This window comes from Mercenaria mercenaria, chromosome 19, assembly GCF_021730395.1.
Source record: "Mercenaria mercenaria strain notata chromosome 19, MADL_Memer_1, whole genome shotgun sequence".
In the NCBI taxonomy this organism is placed as follows: Eukaryota; Metazoa; Mollusca; class Bivalvia; order Venerida; family Veneridae; genus Mercenaria; species Mercenaria mercenaria.
The window spans coordinates 3,390,169-3,415,261 of record NC_069379.1 but is presented as its reverse complement, the minus strand read 5'-3'; the positions used below and the strand labels follow the sequence as shown (position 1 = coordinate 3,415,261).

At 37.5% G+C, this 25,093-nt stretch overlaps 1 pseudogene; it reads right to left on the bottom strand.

Annotated features, from left to right (window-relative positions):
• Nucleotides 1-358: 358 nt before the first annotated feature.
• Nucleotides 359-19,945, bottom strand: LOC123523232 (dnaJ homolog subfamily A member 1-like; annotated as a pseudogene).
• Between the last annotated feature and the right edge of the window lie 5,148 nt (nucleotides 19,946-25,093).

Below are 25,093 nucleotides of genomic sequence, written 5' to 3'. Positions count from 1 at the left end.
TGTGATGTAACTACACGAAAAAAATACATGCGTTGTCCCTACATTAATACCCCAAAACACTGCTCTGATAAAAATGTTTAATTTTGTATCAAAGTACAGATAATTCTATCTACTTTACAGCAGAGTTCGGCAAGATATTATACTTTTAGAGGGTATTTATATACTGCATAGAATGGATGTTTATTTTAACTTTTTATTGACTACCATATACACCCTTATTAAAGCACCCCTTACCCCACTCCCCACCGGCAATTACTAAACTCCTCTAAAAGAAATTTTTACATTTTTTTTTTTAGCAAGTATTAACCACATGTCAAATTCTAATGATTGAATTTCGACCCAAATTACTGTTGCTTAATTTTAAATGAGGGGGTGTTGGGATGGTGTCTATTATGGAACAGGTGCTTATTTCAGAAATTACAGAATTAATAACAGAAGTAGTATTTCAATTTCAATTCTGGAGGCAAGCCTCTTTAATACACAAAATATTCATTTTCAAGATAGGTTTTCAGCAAACAAAGATACTTCCTTTTAAGGTAACTTATCTGCCAACCTGTTAATTATTTACCCCTTAGCCTGCTGGCGGCAAGTGATTCTGCCTTTGCGACCAGTGCAGACCAAGATTAGCCTGCACGTCCGTGCAGTCTGATCATGGTCTGCACTGTTCGCTATTCAGTCAGTAAATTTTCAGTGAACACCCCTTTGAATAATAAATGGTATTACCCAAATTGAATGATGGACCAGTCCATTACAGAAATTTAGCAGGCTAAGGGTTAATGATTCTTAAACGTGTAACAAGACATTTAACACAGAAAGATTCCTTACAAACTGAAATCAGTGACACTTTACAGAGTACATTTTAAAATTATCAGTCTGTGAAAAAAAAATGCATTTATATGTGCCAAAATGTTTAGGTACAATGCATACAAGAAAATCTCTTCCATGCTAACTAACAACACTGAACCCAACAGAATTATGGAAATATAACCCATGAAATATCTTTCTTGATTACCACATCGAAAAAAATGGCAAATTTATGAGTGTATGTTATGGAATCATTTTAGTATTGGTCTAACAACTTCAAATGCTCCTTTAAGCAGAATATTTAAATAAGCAGAGTATTTATCCAAGAAACAAAAGAAAAGAATTTCATAGTCTTAAAATGTAAGAAAATTATTTTCATTTTATTATAAATAAAATTTATCAGAAAAGCCTTCGGAAGCAAAAACAACCGAGCAAAATAATATTCATGATGATGAGAGATAATGAAATCTGAAACACCCTTCAAGCCCCTAGCACCGGCTTCAACGGAATTCCTTTACAGTAAAACTGAATGGATTCCATGATCCCAAAGGACCAGAAAATACAACAACGCTGAATCCAGGTACAGGAAGAGTTTTCACAGTTGTCGTGTGGCTCTTAAAGACTGTTGTAGTGTACGCTGAATCCAGGTACAGGGAGAGTTTTCACAGTTGCCGTGTGGCTCTTAAAGACTTCTGTAGTGTACGCTGAATCCAGGTACAGGGAGAGTTTTCACAGTTGCCATGTGGCTCTTAAAGACTGCTGTAGTGTACGCTGAATCCAGGTACATGGAGAGTTTTCACAGTTGCCGTGTGGCTCTTAAAGACTTCTGTAGTGTACGCTGAATCCAGGTACAGGGGGAGTTTTCACAGTTGCCATGTGGCTCTTAAAGACTGCTGTAGTGTACGCTGAATCCAGGTACAGGGGGAGTTTTCACAGTTGCCGTGTGGCTCTTAAAGACTGCTGTAGCGTTTGTTCATAGAATATGTAACATACCTTCGATGCATGGAACTCAATCAAGCAAAACAAAGGCAGACTCAGTTTGATTTTCTTTGCATGGGCCACTTTATCACAAAACAGGGAATCTGGTAAACAAAGTTTGCAAATCAAAATCTGCATTATATATGGGCTAAGTGGGTGCACATTTAAAAAAAAAAAAAAAAAGTGTAAAAATTTATGACAACTGATTGTTCATTACAGTCTAAATTATATTTTCGATTTTAAAATCAGATGAACTTTAATATTAAGGGCTGATAAATATACATACTTTTCCATGTTTTACTCTGAAATTACTGCAAAAGAGTTGCGGAAAACTCGACGCCTAGTTAATAAACAAGAGCTGTCACTAATGGTGACAAATGCCCCCGCAGCGCCTTGACCTTTGAACTGGTGACCTTGACCTTTGACCTGGTGACCCCAAAGCCAGTAGGGGTCGTGTATACAATAAGTACTATCGGCATGTGAAGTTTGAAGGTCCTGGGTGCAGTGGTTCGAGAGTAAAGTGCCTTCATGCAAAAAGTTAACGTTTGACCTTGTGACCTTTGACCTACTGACTGGTCATGTACTCAATAAGTACTATCAGCATGTGCAGTTTGAAGGTCCTGGGTGCAGTGGTTCGCGAGTAAAGTGCCTTCATGCAAAAAGTTAAAGTTTGACCTGGTACCTTGACCTTTGACCTGGTGACCCCAAAGTCAGTAGGGGTCATGTACTTAATAAGTACTATCAGCATGTGAAGTTTGAAGGTCCTGGGTGCAGTGGTTTGCGAGTAAAGTACCTTCATGCAAAAAGTTAAAGTTTGACCTGGTGACCTTGACCTTTGACCTGGTGACCCCAAAGTCAGTAGGGGTCTTGTACTCAATATGTACTATCAGCAAGTGACGTCTGAAGGTCCTGGGTGCAGTGGTTCAAGAGTAAAGTGCCTTCATGCAAAAAGTTAACGTTGTGACGAACGAACGAACGAACGGATGGACAGTTGAAAACTAATATGCCTCCCTTCGGGGGCATAAAAAACAGCAGAAGTTGTTCCTAATACAGGGCAGAATAGCTTATGTCCCCAGAGAAACCATGACTTTGGAAAGCCTGAAGCCCTTGCACCTTGGCTCAAAATGTTAAAAGCAAAATAAAATCTACAACAAATACAGCATTTAAATATCAACAGTCGTTAATGAGATGCGCACTGTACACGCTGACCGCCCATTCCCTCCTCGTCCTCATCGTACGCCTCGCCACGACGATGATGTGCCCTTGGATCATAATCCTCAAGTGTGTGTTCCTCGGCTCCATCTGGAATTATCACTTCTTGGCGTTTTGGTAAACACGATTCTAGTTCCCCTAGTTTGTTTTTAGGTATTGCACCAGCTGACGGGAATACAACGTTAAATTTGACAATTAAGCGTCCCTTAGTAAATGGGTCACGATACAGAGGCATACCTTCATTTAGAATGCATTTGATGTCATCTGGCTTGACCACTTCACCTGAAGAAAACCAAAACAGTATTGATATCAAAATAAAATTGTTTATTCTCAAGGAAAACATCTGATGGTATATTCTCAATTTTGAAAAGTTAAAACTTTCAAAGAGCTGGCCATAATATCTGTGTTCATGCACTTTCTGACGCATCAATTTTAAAACTCTGCCATCCAAGATCTACTCAAAGCATGAACATTTGTATAGGTACATCTATGATACACACTGTACATATACTGTAAAAGCAGATATTTTCGCAAGGATTGAATTTTCGCAATATTCGCTAGGCCCTACATCTCACATTGCATAAATCAGAAGGATAATATACATTCAAGTTTGATACAATTTTTACAGTTACAGCAAGGAGCTGCGTTCAATAAACGCTTGATGCCCCCAGTGGCATCCTTATCGATAGATTTTGCTCCTATGTCCAAAACGAGGTCAAGGTCAAGGTCAAACTGAGGTCAGGTGATGTCTGAAGATGAGGAATGGTCACAGTTTACATCTGTATTAGTATCAATTCATTCTTGTAAGGGGTATGTATTGATGCTAGACGAAACGGTCCCATTTGGTTAACCAAGAGATGGCCCATGTAAAGCAACCAAAGTCCAAAATGAGGTCAAGTCAAACTGAGGCTAGGTGATGTCTGAAGATGAGGAATGGTCACAGGTTACATCTGCATTAGTATCAAGTCATTCTAGTAATGGGTATTGATGCTAGACGAAACGGTCCCATTTGGTTAACCTTGTACAGACGGACAGGACAATCACTATATGCCTCCCGCATCAGTAGATGCTGGGGGCATAACAAGAGGGCCATGAAGGCCCTGTATCGCTCACCTGACCTATTGACCTAAAGATCATTGAGATTAACATTCTGACCAAGTTTCATTAAGATATGGTCATAAATGTGGCCTCTAAAGTGTAAACTAGCTATTCCTTTGATTTGACCCGTGACCTAGTTTTTGACCCAACATGCCCCAGATTCGAACTTGACCTAAAGATCATCAAGTTTAACATCCTGAGTAAGTTTCATGAAGATACAGTCATAAATGTGGCCTCTAGAGTGTTAACAAACTTTTCCTTTGATTTGACCTAGTGACCTAGTTTTTGAACCAACCTGACCCAGATTTAAACTAGACCTAAAGATCATCAAGATTAACATTCTGACCAAGATTCATTAAGATATGGTCATTAATGTGGCCTCTAAAGTGTTAACTAGCTTTTCATTTGATCTGACCCAGTGACCTAGTTTTTGACCCAACATGACCCAGATTCGAACTTATCTGGAGATCATCAAGTTTAACATTCCTGACTAAGTTTCATGAAGATACAGTCATAAATATGGCCGCTAGAGTCACAAGCTTTTCCTCTGATTTGACCTGGTGACCTAGTTTTTGACCCCCACCTAAACCCAGATTTAAACCTGAGCTATAGATCATCAAGATTAACATTTTTGACCAAGTTTCATTAAGATATGGTCATAAATGTGGCCTCTACAGTGTTAAACTAGCTTTTCCTTTGATTTGACCTGGTGACCTAGTATTTGATCCTACATGACCCAAATTCAAACTGGACCTTAAGATCATCAATATTAACATTCTGACCACGACTTTATTGAGGATAACACTCTGATCAAGTTTCATTAAGATTGGGCCAAAATTGTGACCTCTAGAGTGTTAACAAGCTTTTTCTTTGATCTGACCTGGTCACCAGTGGTGACCTAGTTTTTGACCCCAGATGACCCAATAGCAAACTCGTCCAAGATTTTATTGAGGGTAACATTCTAACAAAGTTTCATTAAGATTGGGCCAAAAATGTGACCTCTAGAGTGTTAACAGTCAAATTGTTGACGACGGACACAGGGCGATCACAAAAGCTCACTTTGAGCACTTTGTGCTCAGGTGAGCTAAAAATATTGAACCTCGTAAACATACTCCAAATTTCAATTTGCGAAATTTTGACCCAAAGAAAATATGTGCTTTAAGGATTAGTTATGTTGACTTTGGCAAGTAACTAAAAACTGGCTCTTAATACGATTCCCAACTACTGTAAAATCGTTTAATTTCATGAGCATTAAATTCGTGGTTTTGGTCAAAACGGCCATTTCGTGTGGATATGAATTCATGGATTTCAACTTTTGAACATAAAATGAATGGGAAATTTACATGTTCATTGGGATTTAATTTTGTGGAATTACTCAACCATGAAAATTAGTCCCCCACGAATATTAATGATTCAGAACTAGATGTGTGTCCTGTAATGAAATCTACACAATCTTCAACTTACTCACCATGGTAAATTGTTATAACCAATGTTCTTTTGTCCAGTGTCTCTATAGTTTTCTGAAATACCACACAGTGCTTCAACAAGCTGTAATTCCATTTCCATAATCAAAATCCAAACCGTTTACGTCGGAAAGTTTTATGCTCCTTCTCGTCAAGAACAATTATTATGTCCCCTGGTTCCAATCCCGGCTCTTGGTCACCTTCTCCGGTAAATCGGATATTTTCCCCATCCTTCATACCTGTAAGTTAAATATTTTCCAAGAATTGGAAATACAGTCTAGATAATATCCATTTTCAACAAGCAACATTATTTCAGATGGTCAAATTCAATTTAAATTCAAAGGTTGTGAATTACTTTTAACCAACATCTTAATTCTTATGACATTTTTCAAACACTTTTATAGTATGTTTGGTAACAGAAATATTGAATGAACAAACAGTTTATTTAACACAGTATAGGTTATATGGCGCCAAACAGGACTACAAATTTTGGTTTCACATCTCATTTACATCGAAATAAAAACATGAGGTATGGAATCAAAATTTGCATACCTGCTGGAATCACAGAGTTACAGCAAAACCAAGTGTTAAGACCAAACAGACCACTTACACTGGGTTGGATCCTATTACAAACGTTTTGTAATATTTTATGTAATTTTGTAATTACATTTATACTTCCCTTTAATATGAAAGTATTCAAAAAGCAGACTATTTCCAGTGCTCCAGCTAGGATTCAAAAAGGGCAGGGTGCTGGAACTGAAAAGGGCACTTCTAGGGGAGTCGGTCTGAGAGCATGCTCCCCCCCCCACCCACCCACCGCGAAAAAATTGTAACTGGTCCATGCATTTAGTGCATTTTAACATATTTTAGGCATGGTATTTTGCACACTTTAGGCGTGGTATAAGGCATACTTTGTCTTTTGATAGGCTATGTTTGTCATCTCTATTACACCTATTTATTAACTAAAAATTCTGCTGTTTGTATTTTACTTGGCATTGATTGTCAACTTGTAACATTTCTTTGTAATTGCATACTGTATAACAATATCTATGTGTTTAGGCCTATTTTACTTGTTACAATTTCAGTACACATCTTCTCCATGTTCTTGATATTTATTAATTTATACGTGCAACATATATACAGAAAATAAAGTTTAAACTTCCACTTAAATAAATGAAATCAGGCAAAGTTTTTAAACTAACAACAGTCCTAAAAGCAAGTTTAGCACTTGTAAATAGAACGTATTCCGGGTATCCAAATTTTATATCCGGGTTATGTTACACCTTTTTCTAAAGTCCTCTAATGTCCAGTTTTAAACAATATTTTTGAAAAATTATTATGATGCAAAGACAGTTTAACAGCATTTTACAGTATCTGACATTAAAGTGTACCCTGTCATTACATCTTAGTAAACTAATTTCAAAGAAATCTTCATGAAAAATCGGCCATTTCACAAAGCAGACGACAACCTACTTTCGATTTCAAAAACATGTAAAACGATAAAATCAAAATATTTTCCTATTTAAATTTTATTGTGATTGATTTTTATTAATTAGATTTAAATGTCTGTTGTCTAGACTTAAGTTTCAGTTGTGTATAAAGGGATATTTACGATTATATTACAGAAAACGAAAGTACACTTTGACAGGTGGCGCGAAAATGATAATGATTTCAGACTGGTTTGCAAACTGTTTTAACACTAAGGTTCAGTGATTTTAATGCTAGTGGAGCAGTCTAAAATATCATGGTCTGCCTCGGGCACGATTACAGCAGGTGATTGTTTGCTAATTATATCAATGCCCCCTGGCGTGTATCACTCGATAAAAAGGGGACAATAAAGCAGTGTATTATAATCACTGAGGCAAAAAAGGGAAGTTTGGCTAAAAAGGAAATGAATGGTTGTAAAACGGGCAGGGTGCCTGGTGGGGCAACAGGGCGGAACGAATTTCGGAACGGGCGATGCGCCCTGCTGTAAATAGCTAGCTGGAGCACTGATTTCATTTCGTTTCATTTTAATATCATTTCTTTTTACATTTGCATCTGACAGATATTAGGACATTTCAAAAATCTAAACCAAAAGGCAAAGTTTTTAAGCAAGCGTGTAAAATCAAAATTCATTAATTTCAAATCTAAAGGGAGGTAATGATATTAAAATGCATTTCGACTGAATATTTTGACTGAATACGTATTTGGCAATGTCATTCTTTTATACCAAGACATTTTTGTTTGATCTAGTCTCAGTGACACAGTTTAGGTCATAAGACGACATTCAGAGCTTCTGATGAATTAAGACCCCAGCTGGGTTTGGCTTAAGGCATTGGCTACCACCAACCTTCTGAAAGCCAGCTGGATGAAGTATTATACACCCAAAGTGCGATTTCAAACCGTCATCAATGTGGGTGATTTGGTGAGAAAAAAATTAACCACTTAGCCATCAAAATAATTATTAAGAGGGAAAAAAAAAACCGAAAATCAAACATTCTTAAAATGATAAATACCTTTGTCGACATGGACCTCCAATATTTTGTGATCATCCACCACTTTTTTTCCGAGACATGTCTTACATCTTAGTTTTGGATTAATTTGCTCCCCTTTTCCTGAACACTCCGAGCACACTGACTGCATCTGTTGAACCATCCCTGGCCCGAGCTGTCTTATGTGTACTTGCATACCGGTACCTTTACAGTTTGAACATTTTTCGACAGCGCCTTCCTTCCCGCCTTTACCTAATTAGGATTAAAGGAAGAAAAGTCTTTCACCTTTTAAATAAAAATTTGCATCCACTTAACTAAATATTCTCTTTCTTAACAGCAGTTGTAGGGTAATACTAACTACAAATATTTAAACATAGCTAATATTTACATCAGGTATGTGCTATGAAAAGGAAAAGAAAAATTGTTACTTATATTCTCTGAAACAATTTTTTTTATTTTCTGGGCTAACAAATTTCCTGTTTATGATCAAAATTGATATTTTGTGGGGACGCAAATTTCTGCATTCAAACTTTGAACACGAAATAAACAGGAAGTTTACTTGATTGTTGGGATTTAATTTCAAACATTTATTCAACCGTGAAATCCATAAAAACTAGAGCTGCTTTTGAGAAAAACACGTCTCCCACAACTGCCTAATCATCTGAATAGTAGTGTAAGATTGGATGAGAAATGTTCGAGCGTAAACCCTACTCCCTATATATTCTTAACTCCCAATCAGACTTTCAGTGCTTTGATTACCAAAAACAACTCAGACTTTCAGTGCTTTGACACAACCCAATCAGACTTTCAGTGCTTTGATACAACCCAATCAGACTTTCAGTGCTTTGATTATCAAAAAACGATGTTTCAAGGGCCATAATTCTGAAGTGCCTGGGCCGATTTGGCTAGTTATCGAACTTGGCCGAGAACTTATGGGGTATTCCATGCTCTGGAGAGCTCAAATCAAATCACAAAACAAGGAGCTACGTTCAATAAACGCTTGATGCCCCCGGTGGCATCCTTGTCGATACAAAGCAACCTAAGTCCAAAACGAGGTCAAGGTCAAACTGAGGTCAGGTGATGTTTGAAGATGAGGAATGGTCACAGTTTACATCTGTATTAGTATCAATTCATTGTTGTAAGCGGTACTAATGCTAGACAAAACGGTCCCATTTGGTTAACCAAGAGATGGCCCATATAAAGCAACCTAAGTCCAAAATGAGGTCAAGGTCAAACTGAGGTCAGGTGATGTCTAAGATGAGGAATGGTCACAGGTTACATCTGTATTAGTATCAATTCATTCTTGTAAGCGGTATTAATGCTAGACAAAACGGTCCCATTTGGTTAACCTCGTATGGACGGACAGGACAATCACTATATGCCTCACGCATCAGTAGATGCCGGGGGCATAAAAACAAGGAGCTGCGTTCAATAAACGCTTGATGCCCCCAGTGGCATCCTTGTCGATAGATTTTGCACCTAAGTCCAAAACAAGGTCAAACTGAGGTCAGGTGATGTTTGAAGATGAGGAATGGTCACAGTTTACATCTGTATTAGTATCAATTCATTCTTGTAAGGGGTATTGATGCTAGACGAAATGGTCCCATTTGGTAAACCAAGAAATGACCCATATAAAGCAACCTAAGTCCAAAATGAGGTCAAGGTCAAGTTCAAACTGAGGTCAGGTGATGTCTGAAGATGAGGAATGGTCACAAGTTACATCTGCATTAGTATCAAGTCATTCTAGTAAGGGGTATTGATGCTAGACGAAACGGTCCCATTTGGTTAACCTCGTATGGACGGACGGACAGGACAATCACTATATGCCTCCCGCATCAGTAGATGCTGGGGGGCATAAAAATCACTAAGAAATTTACCACTATATGAACATATTTTTTATACAAACCATCACATTTGGCACAGATAACTTTTTTCTTCAGGGACAATTTCCTTGTTGTACCATTATACAAATCTTCTAGCGACACTCGTAACTGGTGTATAACATCTTTACCCTTCTGTGGGCCTCGCTGTCTGCTCCGTCCACCACCACCAAAGAACATATCGAATATATCCATTGGTGAATGGAAATCAAAACCGCCCCCAGCTCCCCCACCTGCAAGACAAGATATAGTTACAGACACATTCAAAACTTCCAGTATTAAGAATTTAAGAGACCATTTCAGATGACCTGTGTTAAGAGACCACTGTTTGCCCTTCCCTTTGGTGGTCTCTTAATATAAGTTGTAAGTGTTTGAATACAATGCAATTAATCCAGATGCAATGCCAAGATTGGCAAGACCTTGTTTTCTTTAATCTCTCTGGATCCAAGGTGCCTCCGAAATATTATTTTAAACATGGGTGGTACATGTACTTTGGTAGAACAACCGACCTTCAACAAGCCAACTGATGACTGAGAAAGTTTATTTATTTTGTTGGGTTTAACGTCGCACCAACACAATTATAGGTCATATGGCGACTTTCCAGCTTTGATGACGGATGAAGACCCAGGTGCCCCTCCATTATTTCATCACGAGCGGCACCTGGGTTGAACCACCGACCTTCCGTAAGCCAGCTGGATGGCTTCCTCACATGAAGAATTCAATGCCCTGAGTGAGGCTCGAACCACATCGATGAGAGGCAAGTGATTTGAAGTAAGCGACCTTAGACTGAGAAAGACTTGAACCCGAAGACATAGGGGTAAAGTGATTTACTATTAGGCAGCATGCATAACCCCTACACATTAAAGACTCAGACCATTCTACAGAGAAACTAATACCAGATTTTTTACCTCAGTTATATGCAGTCATAGCAGTTCGAATTTAACAGCAAGTTTAAAGAGAACATTACCTTTGATAGCTTCTTCACCACCCTTGTCATAGGTCTCTCTTTTCTTTGCATCCGACAGAACCTCATAGGCTTGACTTATATGCTTGAACTGTGAACATATGAATAATTAATTCTGATAATACTTTTCCAACCCAATCTTGATGAAATATTAACTCGTTTGGAGACAGAAATGAGACGTGCCATGAGAAAACCAACATAGTAGCTTTGTGACCAGCATGGATCCAGACCAGCCTGCGCATTCGCGCAGTCTGATCAGGAACCATGCTGTTCGCTTTCAAAGCCTATTGCAATTAGAGAAACTGTTAGCGAACAGCATTGATCCTGATGGATGCGCAGGCTGGTCTGGATCCATGCTGGTCGCAAAGCCACTATGTTAGTTTTCTCATGGCATGGCTCAAATATAATATCTCCAAAAAACTGTTTGTAAAATACTGAACATGAAACTGATGCAACAAGGCAAAAAACTTTCAAAAAAGCAAATTTTTTTTATAAACATGAGCACTCCGAAGTAAGATTCTGACTGACTTAAACAAAGGTCTTCCCTTTTTCTTGCATTTAACTTTAAAACCATTATGCTATTACTGTGCATATACATAATCAAGCCTTTTTGCACCATCTTCAGAAAGCCTTTAACACTTATGGTACTGGGAAAATGCCTTTTGAAATCAACTGATTCTTTTTTGTTTAACTGAATTTGGAAAAAAATGAAATGTTGCATAACATCTTTTTTTGTATATTAATACTTCAAAATGCGGGATGGCATTTTAATTAGTGTTAACAATAAATGATAGCTGTACATAGTTTATCAAACTCAAATACACATACAAAGCTGCAGAACTATCATAAAAGACGGACAGACAGAACTTCAAGAGCTCAAGGCAAATCTAAGTTTGGGGAGCGGGGCACAAATGTGTGTATAAATTCCACTCTACAGGAACTGATGTTATTTCTAAGGCTTTAATGGAAGTGATACAGATTAAACTTGTATCAATGACCTACCTACAGTGAATATACAGTTTTTATTGCAATAATAGATGTCACTAAATCCGTGTTGTATGAATGAATAATAAATGATTTGTTAACACAAATAAGTAAGACAGATCTCATACATTTGTAATACAAAGATCTATATCTTTTTTTTTATCTCAATGTAAATTCTAGTTTCACAATATGATTAAACTGCATTTGGGGATCTATTAAGGAATTGATATAGACGGAGTGGCAGCTGGTTAAAGGTCACATTGACTAGCCAAGTAGCAATATAGGGAAGGAGATCTCCTACAGGTGGGAGGGGGCCAGGTCAGGAGCTGAGGGATCTTCGAGGAAATTTGGAAAATTTAGATTCTTGCACTGGCCTCAGAGGCTTTGGTGCATTTTCTGACTGAAAATGTTGTGTTTCATTCTCTGAATGTTACCTATTACAATGTCCACCTTGAAAAAAATTTGGCATTTCAACAATCGAAACCAAGAGGCAAGTTTTCAAACTGTATCTAACTTCAGAATTAATTCCTTTCCATCTATCTTAGTTGTGCAAACAGGCCTGTCTTCAATCAATAATCAAAAGGGGTGAAAAGCCTGAAAATTTTACAAAGAGCTAAAAAAAACAAGCAAATTCGATGAATTGGTATCCCCCGCCGAAAGGGTTTGTGGTGAGGAATGGCAAAAAGATATATCCGGCAAAAAGTTAAGGATGTTAATAAGAAGCAAATAATTTCATTAGTCAAAATCAATTTAACAGAAAACAAATGTTTAATTAAAGAGTACATCATAAATGTATGATACTTTGATCCTGACTAAAGAATTTGTTTTGAATGGGATATGCTTACTGTAATAAGCTTAGCTTTTAAAATTAAATGCAGTTAATTGAAATGTGAGCTTGAAGTTTAACTGGAATGAAATATTGTCTTTGAGTGGTTTGGCACCAGGTGTTGCTGTTTTACTTGTACATTTGAACTTAAAAGATCAGATGTCCTTAAGAGAACACAGGTAAGATATCTTGAACATGGCTGAGGGCAAGGTTTGTGCAGTCACAACTTAACATGTTGAAGGTTTGAACATTTAAAAAAAAAAAAAAGGAAAGGGAAAATTTAATATATCTATATATAGATATATGTATATTTTATTTTTTAGGGGGTGGGGTTGCAGGGGAAGGGGGAAGGAAACAAAATTTCACATGCTGTTTATAAATATTGATTGAAAAAAAAAAAATGAAAAAAAAAAAAAAAAGGGAAAAGGGTGAAGTTGGTGGGGGGGGGGGGTGGGGGGGGGGGCAGGGATGCTTGACAGTGGTGGGCATGACTGGGGTGGAGAAGTGAGGTGGGGGAGTGGTACAACTTGGAAGGTTTGAAAAAATCTAAAATAAGAAATGAAAAAAAAAAATTTTTTGGGAGGGGGGGGGAGGGGGAAAGGGGGTTGGGGGGGAGGGGGTGTGCCCAATGCAAGTGGGTGACCAGGTGTGGGTGCGCAAACTTCACATGTTTATAATAAATGTTCACAGAAAAGAATGAAAAAAATTTTAAATGAAATTCTGCCAAATGGTAAGTTTGTTATGTACAAATATGTGGATTTTTAGACAAAAGGGCAATAACTCTGAAGTTACAAAAAAAAATCCTACAAAACTGTCTGTGCAAAAACCACATTATAGTGCTCTAAATTCTGTTAAAGTTTCATAGTTCTAGGTCAAATATATCAAAAGTTATAATGCAGAAATTTGGCATATCTATAGTACCCTATAAGTTAACACTAGAAACTTCTAAGGGCCATGACTCTGGTGTTACTTGGGCAATCTGTCTGAAACTTGATGGGGCCCATAACCTCATAGTGGTGAACATGTATATGAAGTTTGTTTGAAAAAAATGTAAAATAAGGAAAAATTTTTTTTTTTTATTTTTTTTTTTTGGGGGGGGGGGGGGTGGGGAGGGGGGGATAGTGGGGGAGGGGGTGTGATCAAGGAAGGGGGTGACCAGGTGTGGGTACACAACTTCACATGTTTACAATAAATGTTCATGGAAAAAATGAAAGAAATTTAATGAAATTCTACAAATGGTAAGTTTGTTATGTACAAATATGTGGATTTTTATACAATTAAGGGCAATAACTCTTAATTTACAAAAAAAATCCCAAAAAAATTTTTGTGTACACAACCCCATTTGGTGATCTAAATTCTGTTTAAGTTTCATAGTTTTTAGGTCAAATATATCAAAAGTTATGATGAGAAATTGCCATATTTATAGTACCCTATATAGTTAACACTAGAAACTTTAAGGGCCATAAAATCTGGTGTTACTTGGGCAATCTGACAAACTTGACGGGCCGCAAGAACTCATTTGGGTGAACATGTATTATGAAGTTTTAAAAAATATTCCCAACCATTTCCCAGATATGGCTCCCGGGCGGACGGGACAGAAACGGCAGGACGGCGGACGGACAACGCCAAAACTATATCCCTCCGACTTTCGTCGGGGGATAACAAGAGGACCATGATGGTCCTGAATCGCTCACCTGTTCCCACATGACCCAGTTTTGAGTAAGACGTCGTTTTTCTATTATCTGACATAGTGACCTAGTTTTTGAGCTCATGTGACCCAGTTTTGAACTTGACCTAGATATTATCAAGATAAAAATTCTGACCAATTTTCATGAAGATCCTTTGAAAAATATGGTCTCCAGAGAGGTCACAAGGTTTTTCTATTACTTGACCTATTGACCTAGTTTTCGAAGGTACGTGACCCTGTTTTGAATTTTACCTAGATATCATCAAGGTGAACATTCTCACTAATTTTCATGAAGATCTCATGAAAAATATGGCCTCTAGAGAGGTCACAAGGTTTTTCTATTTTTATACCTACTGGCCTAGTTTTTGACCGCACGTGACCCAGTTTCGAAACTGACCTAGATATCATCAAGGTGAACATTCAGATCAATTTTCATGAAGAACCGTTGAAAAATATGGCCTCTAGAGAGGTCAAAAGATTTTTCTAATTTTCAACCTACTGACCTAGTTTTTGACTGCAGCTGACCCAGTTTTGAACTTTACCTAGATATCATCAAGATGAACATGACAGACCAACTTTCATACAGATCCCATGAAAAGTATGGCCTTCTAGAGGTCACAAGGTTTTTTTATTATTTGACCTACTGACCTAGTTTTTTACGGCACATGACCCAGTTTCAAACTTGACCTAGATATCATCAAGGTGAACATTCTGACCAATTTTCATGAAGATCCATTCAAGGGTATGGCCTCTAGAGAGGTCAAAAGGGTTTTTTCTATTTTTAAGACCTACTGACCTAGTTTTTGATCGCAGTTAAACCCAGTTTCGAACTTGACCTAAAATATCATCAGATAAACATTCAGACCAACTTTCATACAGACCCCATGAAAAATATGGCCTCTAGAGAGGTCCACAACGTTTTTTTCATTATTTGACCTACTGCCCTACTTTTGACGGCACGTGACCCACTTTCGAACTTGACCTAGATATCATAAAGATGAACATTCTGACCAATTTTTATGGAGATCCATTCAAGTATGGCCTCTAGAGAGGTCACAAGGTTTTTCTATTTTTAGACCTACTGACCTAGTTTTTGGACCGCACATGACCATTTTCAAAACTTGACCTAGATATCATCAACATTCACACCAACTTTCTACAGATCCCATAAAAAATATGGCCTTTAGAGAGGTCACAGGTTTTTCTATTATTTGACCTACTGCCCTTGTTTTAGATGGCACGTGACCCACTTCGAACTTGACCTAGATATCATCAAGATGAACATTCAGACTAACTTTCTTTAAGTCCCATGAAAAATATGGCCTTTAGAGAGGTCACAAGGTTTTTCTATTATTTGACCTACTGACCTAGTTTTTGACAGCACGTGACCCACTTTCGAACTTGACCTAGATATCATCAAGGTAAACATTCTGACTAATTTTTATGAAGATCTCATGAAATATATGGCCTCTAGAGAGGTCACAAGGTTTTTCTATTTTTAGCTCACCTGAGCAATGTTCAGGTGAGTTTTTCTGATCGCTCGATGTCGGCGTCTGTCGTCTGTCTTCTGTTCAACATTTAGTTTTGTGGTATGCGATAGAGGCTGTATTTTTCAATTAATCTTCATGAATATTGGTCAGAATGATAACCTTGATGAAATCTAGGCCGAGTTCGAAAATGGGTCATCTCGGATCAAAAACTAGGTCACTAGGTCAAATCAAAAAAACCTTGTGTATGCGATAGAGACTGTATTTTTCATTTAATTTTCATGAATATTGGTCAGAAGATAACTTTGATGAAATCTAGGCCGAGTTCGAAAATGGGTCATTGGGGTCAAAACTAGGTCACTGGGTTTCAATCAAAGAAAAACCTTGTGTATTGCGATAGAGGTGGTATTTTTCAATTAACCCTTCATGAATATTGGTCAGAATGATAACCTTGATGAAATCTAAGCCGAGTTCAAAAAATGGGTATCTGGGGTCAAAAACTAGGTCACTAGGTCAAATCAAAGAAAAACCTTGTGTATGCGATAGAGGCTGTTTTTTCAATTCTTCTTCATGAATATTGGTCAGAATGATAACCTTGATGGAAATCTAGGCTGAGTTCGAAAATGGGTCTTTCTCGGGTCAAAAACTAGGTCACTAGGTCAAATCAAAGAAAAACCTTGTGTATGCGATAGAGGCTGTATTTTTCAATTGATCTTCATGAATTTTGGTCAGAATGATTCCCTTGATGAATCTAGGCCGAGTTCGAAATGGGTCATCTCAGGTCAAAACTAGGTCACTAGGTCAAATCAAAGAAAACCTTGTGTATGCGATGAGGCGGTATTTTCAATTGATCTTCATGAATTTTGGCCCAGAATGATTACCTTGATGAAATCTAGGCCGAGTTCGAAAAGGGTCATCTGGGGTCAAAAACTAGGTCACTAGGTTCATATCACGTAAAAACCTTGTGTATGCGAAAAGGCTGTATTTTTTCAATTGATCTTCATAAATTTTGGTCAGAATGATTCCCTTTGATGAAATTTAGACCAAGTTCGAAAATGGGTCATCTGGGGTCAAAAACTAGGTCACTAGGTAAAATCAAGAAAACCTTGTGTATGCATAGAGGCTGTATTTTTCAACTGATCTTCATGAAATTTAGCCAGAATGATTACCTTGATAAAATCTGGGGCTGATTTCGAAATGGGTCATCTGGGGTCCAAAACTAGGTCACTAGGTCAAATCGAAGAAAAACATTGTGTATGCAATAGAGGATGTATTTTTCAATTGATCTTCATGAAATTTGGTCAGAGTGATTGCCTTGATGAAACTAGGTTGGTTTTGAATATGGGGTTATCTGAGGTCAAAAACTAGGTCCTAGGAAAAATTTAAAGAAAAATCTTGTGTATGCGATAGAGACTGTTTTTTTCAGTTGATATTTATGAAATTTGGTCAGGTTGATTGCCTTAATGAAATCTAGGTCAAATTTAAATATGGGTCATCTGAGGTCAAAACTAGGTCACTTGGTCAAATCAAAAAAAAAAACTTCTGTATGTGATAGAGGCTGTATTTTCAGTTGATCTTCATGAATTTTGGTCAGAATGATTCCCTTTGATAAAATCTAGGTCGAGTTTGAACATGGGTCATCTAGGGTCAAAAACTAGGTCATATCTAAGAAATGCTTGTTTTATCGCAAGAGACCAATTTTTTGGGTCCATCTTAATGAAATTGGTCAGAATATTTTTTTCCCAAAAATCACTAGGTCAAACATGTTTTACACTGTAATGGAGTATTTCTTAGGTGAGGGACCTAGGGCCATCTTGGCCCTCTTGTTTAGACCTACTGACCTAGTTTTTGACCGCACGTGACCCAGTTTCGAAACAGACCCAGATATCATCAAGATGAACATTCAGACCAACTTTCATACAGATCCATTTAAAAATATGGCCTTTAGAGAGGTCACAAGGTTTCTTTTATTATTTGACCTACTGACCTAGTTTTTGACGGCACGTGACCCAGTTTCGAACTTGACCTAGATATCATCAAGGTGAACGTTCTGACCAATTTTCATGAAGATCTTGTGAAATATATGGCCCCTCTAGAGAGGTCACAAGGTTTTTTCTATTTTTAGACCTACTGACCTAGTTTTTGATGGCACGTGACCCAGTTTCGAACTTGACCTAGATATCACCAAGGTGAACATTTGCCCAAATTTTCATGAAATTTGTAAAAATTTAATTTAGGGCCTCTAGAGAGGTCACAAGGTTTTTCTATTTTTAGACCTACTGACCTAGTTTTTGACCGCACATGCCCCAGTTAAGAAACTGACCTAGATATCATCAGCTAAACCATTCTCCCCAAATTTTTTTATAAAGATCCATTGAGAATATGGCCTCTAGAGAGGTCACAAGGTTTTTCTATTTTTAGACCTACTGACCTAGTTTTTGACCCATGTGACCCAGTTTCGAACTTGACCTAGATATCTCAAGGTGAACATTCTGACCAACATTCATTAAGATCTCATGAAAAATATGGCCTCTAGAGAGGTCACAAGGTTTTTCTATTTTTAGATCTACTGACCTAGTTTTTAACCCCACGTGACCCAGTTTCGAACTTGACCTAGATATCATCAAGGTTAACATTCTGCCCAATTTTCATGAAGATCCATTGAAAAATATGGCTCTAGAGAGGTCACAAGGTTTTTCTATTTTTAGACCTACTGACCTAGTTTTAACCCCACATGCCCCAGTTTCGAACCTGCCCTTTAGATATCATAAAGATGAACATTCTGACCAATTTTCATGAAGACCCTTTGGGAAAAAATATGGCCTCTAGAGAGGTCAAAAGGTTTTTCTATTTTTATACCTACTGGCCTAGTTTTTGACCCCACGTGACCCAGTTTCGAACTTGACCTAGATATCATCAAGATGAACATTCTGACCAAAATTCATGAAGATCTCATGAAAAATATGGCCTCTAGAGTGGTCGCAAGGTTTTTCTATTTTTAGACCTACTGACCTAGTTTTTGACCCCACGTTACCCAGTTTCGAACTTGATCTAGATATCATCAAGGTGAACATTCTGACCAATTTTCATGAAGATCTTGTGAAATATATGGCCTCTAGAGAGGTCACAAGGTTTTTCTATTTTTAGACCTACTGACCTATTTTTTGATGGCACGTGACCCAGTTTCGAACTTGACCTAGATATCAAGATGAACATTCTGACCAACTTTCATGAAGATCTTGTGAAATATATGGCCTCTAGAGAGGTCACAAGGTTTTTCTATTTTTAGACCTAATGACCTAGTTTTTGATGGCACGGGGACCCAGTTTCGAACTTGACCTAGATATCATCAAGTGAACATTCTGGACCAACTTTCTTTAAAGATCCCACAAAAAATGTGACCTATAGAGATGTCACAAGGAAAAGTTTACGCATGGATGGACGGACGCATGCACGGACGACGGACGCTGCGTGATCACAAAAGCTCACCTTGTCACTATGTGACAGGTGAGCTAACAATACAAATTATATCCTATGAAATGAATGTGCTATATATGTGCATACTCAGTAGAGAACTTATGATGCAACATGTGAACTTTTCTTCATAGATTTTCACCGCCAGGTTTTTTTCCTTCTGTAATAAGGGCCGTAAACAGGCCCCTAAAAATCTCCTAAGAAAATTTCTTTATATCATGCAGTTTTCCCCAAAACCTAACTTCACATCAGGTTTTTTATTCCACTTTGCACAAATACCAAGGTATTTTTTCCTGCAAAATCACAGGCCTGGGCCCCTTCCCCTCTTCGTAAAAAAAAATTCCCAGACTCTGATCTAAAGACAAGTGAACAAGAGCTTATGATATCCTCTATTCAAATATGTGGAGACCAATTATATATATATAAATCTCTTAATTACTCATTTGTTTACTGTTACCTCAATGATTCTGAAAGTGAACAAACCTTTTCTGGATCCTCTGGGTTTTTGTCTGGATGATATTTCAGTGCCATTTTTCTGTAGGCTTTCTTGATTCGTCTGGAGTTTGCACTAGGTTTAACACCCAGCATGTCATAGTAACAGTCTCCTTCACCATCTTTCAATCCTGAAACAGAATTTACAGAAATCTTAATATTTAGCCTGCTAGAGGCAAGTGATTTTGCCTTTGCAATCAGTGCTGACCAAGATCTGTGCAGGTTGACCTTTGGTCTACACTGTTTGCTATTCAGCAAGTCAATTTTCAGTAAACACCCCTTTGAATCAACAATGACAAATGGTTCTGCCCAAGTTGAATGAAAGACCAGTCCATTTTAGAAATTTAGCAGGGTAAAGGTTAAAATTTTTAAGAATTCCATTACAGATTTTACAGATGTGTGAAGCATTCAGTAAGATTGATGCTGTACTTCTTATGCCTTGCAATCCGGTAATTCAGGACTTAATTTTCAAACTCCAACTCAAGAGTTACTTCCCCTTATTACTTTAAAAGTTGATATAGGTTGATATAGGTTGAACTATTACCTCCCTTCTATATGGCTCTAACTAAAACAGCTCATGTGCAATATTAACAGTAGTGCTTTTCTAACCATGTAAGTACGAATAACATCTATCTGAAAAGCTGTTTCATCTGTTTTTAAGATAAACATTTAAAGCATTAGCTGCATTACGGACCTTTAAATTAAATAATAGAAGTTGCTCCTTTTTTACTGAGAATTTCTTATTAGAACAATAATATCCAAATGTCCACTCTATCCATTTAGCAACTGAAAATCTTAAGACTTTATTTCTCTTCATGCTTATTATTTGATTTTCAAGTTCTTAGTAGATTTTGTCAACCTTGGCCAAATTGAGAACCTTGGGGATTTTGTCAAGGCAAGTCTTCCACTTTAATGATACTGGTTCAAACATTTATGATAGCTTAAAATTTAAGCAATTGTACATTACACTAAAATATATCCTATTGTTTTGTAATCTAAGTAGACTGTAGGTAACAGGTATGGGCAAACTGTTGGATTAGATGCATTGGTCATTTCATGGAAACACATAGAATTTCACACAGTGCCTTAATGCCGCCAATATCATTGGTTGTGTCCAAATGTTGTTGTGTTGATTATTTTGACATTTTCCAATATCTAAAAAAAATTGGCAATAAATAGGTCTGAACCTGTTTCTTTAGGTGTGATTGTTGTTTGACATGTGTTTCCTTAACAAAGAAAATTTGTTAATCTATTCAGGTGGTAATAAAAATTGGACATGACTAACAAAATGAAAGTGTCACAAAACAGAAGTCAAATCCAGTTTAAAGGGTTATTAAAATCAACGCAACTGTTGATCACAAGAGACTACCACTCTAAAGTTTGTATAAGACTGGGGAAAAAGTGATATATTCATTTAGTAAAATAAAAATATTGCAGGGTTCGATCTTAACGCAAATCCCGCGATCCGAGGACACCTATTTTAGCGGAGGGCTTTCCCGAACTTGGAAGCTGGCTGTCCGTCGGGACAGTAGTTTTCGTTCAATATAGCTAAAAAACTTATCAAAAATACCCAAAATGACAGAAAAACCTTGCTTTTGAAACGATTTCGAAGTCGACATCTGTTCTAACCACAGTCCGGATGTTTACCCCTCGAATACTACTGTACGTAGATGGTCCCCGTCCTATAAAATATAAATGTGAAATCATAGAAGAGCAGCAGGTACCAGTCTAACATGTCGGTACGGTCGGGGTTTTACCATGTGACCCCGCTTTCGGTCCTATATTTTCGCGATTATTTGTTTCCTGGGCAAAAAGGTCATGTGGAAATTTATCGATGGCGTTACGGAACCAGCCATTAAAAAGCCAAAAACAAAAGATCAGCGTTTGGAAACACAACGTGATTACGAAAAAAACCCAACGTAAGCGTGATTTTCAAAGTTCATGGCTGAAGGAAGATGTATTTGCTTTGGTTATATATGTTTATTGAATCTTTTTAACTAGTGTTAACTAGGGGTGGGCAATATACCGCGGTAGACCGGTTATTGCAATATTTTTTCCGACGATACGATATTGCGATATGATTTTCGAATACCGGTTATTTTATAACATTAAGTAACACTAACGTAAACCAAGAAGATTCACAAAAAAAAATCCTTTTCTTGCCAGCATGATTCAACTTTGTTTTCATTTTTCTCCTTTCATTTCCGGTGCAGGTAGCAGACTGGTTTACAGCTATTTTACGGACCCAATTCCACATAATAAAATCAATAAGAAAATTTAGATAAATATAATTTCATATTTGTCAGCGACTCATTAGTAATATTTCTATCAACTAGAATTTATTATTCAAACAACAGCTATACCACTTTCCTCGTTTATAATCGGTGAATTGAGCAACCTGTGTTATATGATTGTATCCGTAATCCGAATGTAGTGCTGCACAATAAACTAAATAATATTTTGACGCAGTCTACTTTCGCTTTTGAATATCCAGTAATCGGCGTCAGCAACATGTCGGACTCAAGTAACCTCAACAGTTAATAGTATTTGTGTATGACAAATTGACAATACTCCCCATAATCTAGTCAAAACTTTTATTTTTTTGTTTACTGGTATTTTTATTTATTGAGAAGGTCGAGCAAACACTCGTGTTGTTGATACTAGTCATTTTACTCATTTTTAATTGAATAAATTTGAAAAAAAAAACAGTATGATTCGCCATGTTTTGTTAATTAAATAACTGGTACAATATATCGCAGTATATTGCAATATCCACTTACAATATTGCAATATATCGCAATACCAATTTTCGTGGCAATACCCACCCCTAATTTAACACAATCGATAAAATCACTGAAAATGGGAGGGATTCCTGAAATCAGGGAGGGACAGCTGAATTTTTAAGGAGGATTCCCGCCAGGATTGTTAGAAAAAAAGTAAGCATCTAACCCTGATTAGCATACCATATATTGACCACTTTATGCAGAACGAGCACTGTGCCCTGATAGGTACCCTAGCCTATCTGCAGGTCTAGGATTTTGTTGTCTTTTACAGATATTCTTTAAATATACGGACAGTCCATAATTTCATAGGCTATATACCAATAAAAGAAATCGTTCTTTGTTTCATATAAAATTAATCTACTTCAGAACAATTTTGATACAGTTTCTAGATTTTCATTCCGTCGTAGACCTATTTTCCACAAGATATCCATACATTTTCTTCAGGAAAACAAAAAGAAAAAGGGGTGTTGAATAGTATGCAGTGAAATGCAAGTCAACTGAAATCAGGTACCCTCATATTGTCGCATTTCAGAAAGCAGTCCGCAGAATAAACACCCTACATTCGTTTTCAAGTAAACAACTGAAAAACATGCGAATATTAGCATGAAAAGTGTCTTATTTTATGTAAAATTCATTCCACGAGTGAAATAATACACATTTGGCCCCCGATTTACATGTAAATGCGCGAAAAATGGAAAAATTAGGATCTATTTATTAGGGGCTCACTGAAGCACATTTTTGACCGATTTAGACTTGATATATGAGATTTGTTAAAAACAATTTAAATCAAAACTGCAGGTCTGTAAAGTTATATACAGAAAAATCTTTAAATTTATGGATTGTCTGTAAAAAACACGAAATCCTAGACCTGATCTGGTTATGTCACACAAAAAATGGTTCAGTCCACCTGATCTTTCTGGCTAAGTGAGAAAGAATACTGTATTTTCATAATTACTGCATTTTCTGTCTAGTGTAGTGCTCGCGTACGGTCTGGTACGGCCTACGGGGCGATAGCCTGAACCCGGAACACAGCAAGAGTGATTTCCCTTGGCGCGGGCAGCACGAAAAGACATTGCTGGTGTTGCTAGTCAATATTATTTGGCTATTGTCCCGAACAGCATAAAGTACAGACTGATTCCACCTGGTAAGTTTCCCACAGTTACAATATTGGTGGCAGCGGTTCATTTTGAGCCCATACTACGCCGACCAGTAAATCGCTACCGAACTTCTATTTTTAGGCTTGGCCAACTTGCCAGTCTAAAAGCGGTTGTGACTTGTGTTGGAAATGGGACCGGGTGAGGCGTAATTGAATTTAGTCGATTACGTTCTAGGTCTAAAACACTTATTTAAGTGTAATAGGTTGAATAATTGAAAAATTATTCGACATTTCCAGACAGTTTGTTGGGACTTATACAATCGGAAATCCCTATAGTTGGCATTGTAGTATACCTTGAAGTTTAAGGATCCTTAAAAGAATTTTTTTGGGTCAGTCTGGAATTGAAATAATTAAATTTATTTCTGATTTGTTGTTGTTATTTTGATTTTATCAAAGATGTCGCAACAAAAGAGTCCAGAAGGTAAGTCAGTTACATCTGGTATTAGTGCACAAGTGGTTTCAATTAATTTTGCTACCCTTGAGCAATTGAAATGATACCTGGAATTAATACAAAAATTGCCAGTGCAATTTTGTTGGTGCTTTGAGGCGACGGGGAACATAACCCTGAAAGTTTTTGTCCGTGTTGTGTCGTAAGAAATTTACATAATCTGAGCTGGGTCGAATTGATTTTACCCAGAATAAACTATGGCCACTACAAGACAATGATAAGGAGCCTGAGGCTAGAAAAGAGCCCAGTGCTTGGTCACAAATTAAGACCGGAAATACTCTAGTAGGCCTGGGGACTTGATCACCCCTAGACCGAGAATGCATGCTGTATCTTCTGGTATGCAAAGGCCATTTTTGAAAACTCCGGCTGAATTCCTTGGGACACCAGCATCGGGCAGGAATAAGGTATCGTTACCAGAAACGAAACTGAATTTCAACCTTGGTGAAGGTAGCACTCCTTTTGGTGATGATGGTAATGCCAATGCAAGTAGACCATCATCAGATGGGGGAGTGGGAGCCGACTATAGTCAGCTGGCAAAGAAATTAAGTTCTTTGCAAAAGCATTTGGCATTTGATGGTAAGGGCAGCTGGGAAGCTTTTGATTTACAGTTTACAAGCTATGCTCTGGCATGCGGATGGTCAGATGCGGAGGAATTTGAGGGCTTGTGCTGGTGCCCTTACTGGCAAAGCTATGGACTATTATGTACTGATACATGATAGTGGTGAGGTGAACTCTTACCAGGGTTTACATAGTAAGCTTGAGGCGCGGTTTGGTGAGCACGAGTTGCCAGCTGCGGCTCAATTGCAATTTCAACAGGCTTGCCAGGAAGAGGGCGAGTCGTTAGATGATTTTGCAGACCGGCTTTTGACACTTGCGGCAAGAG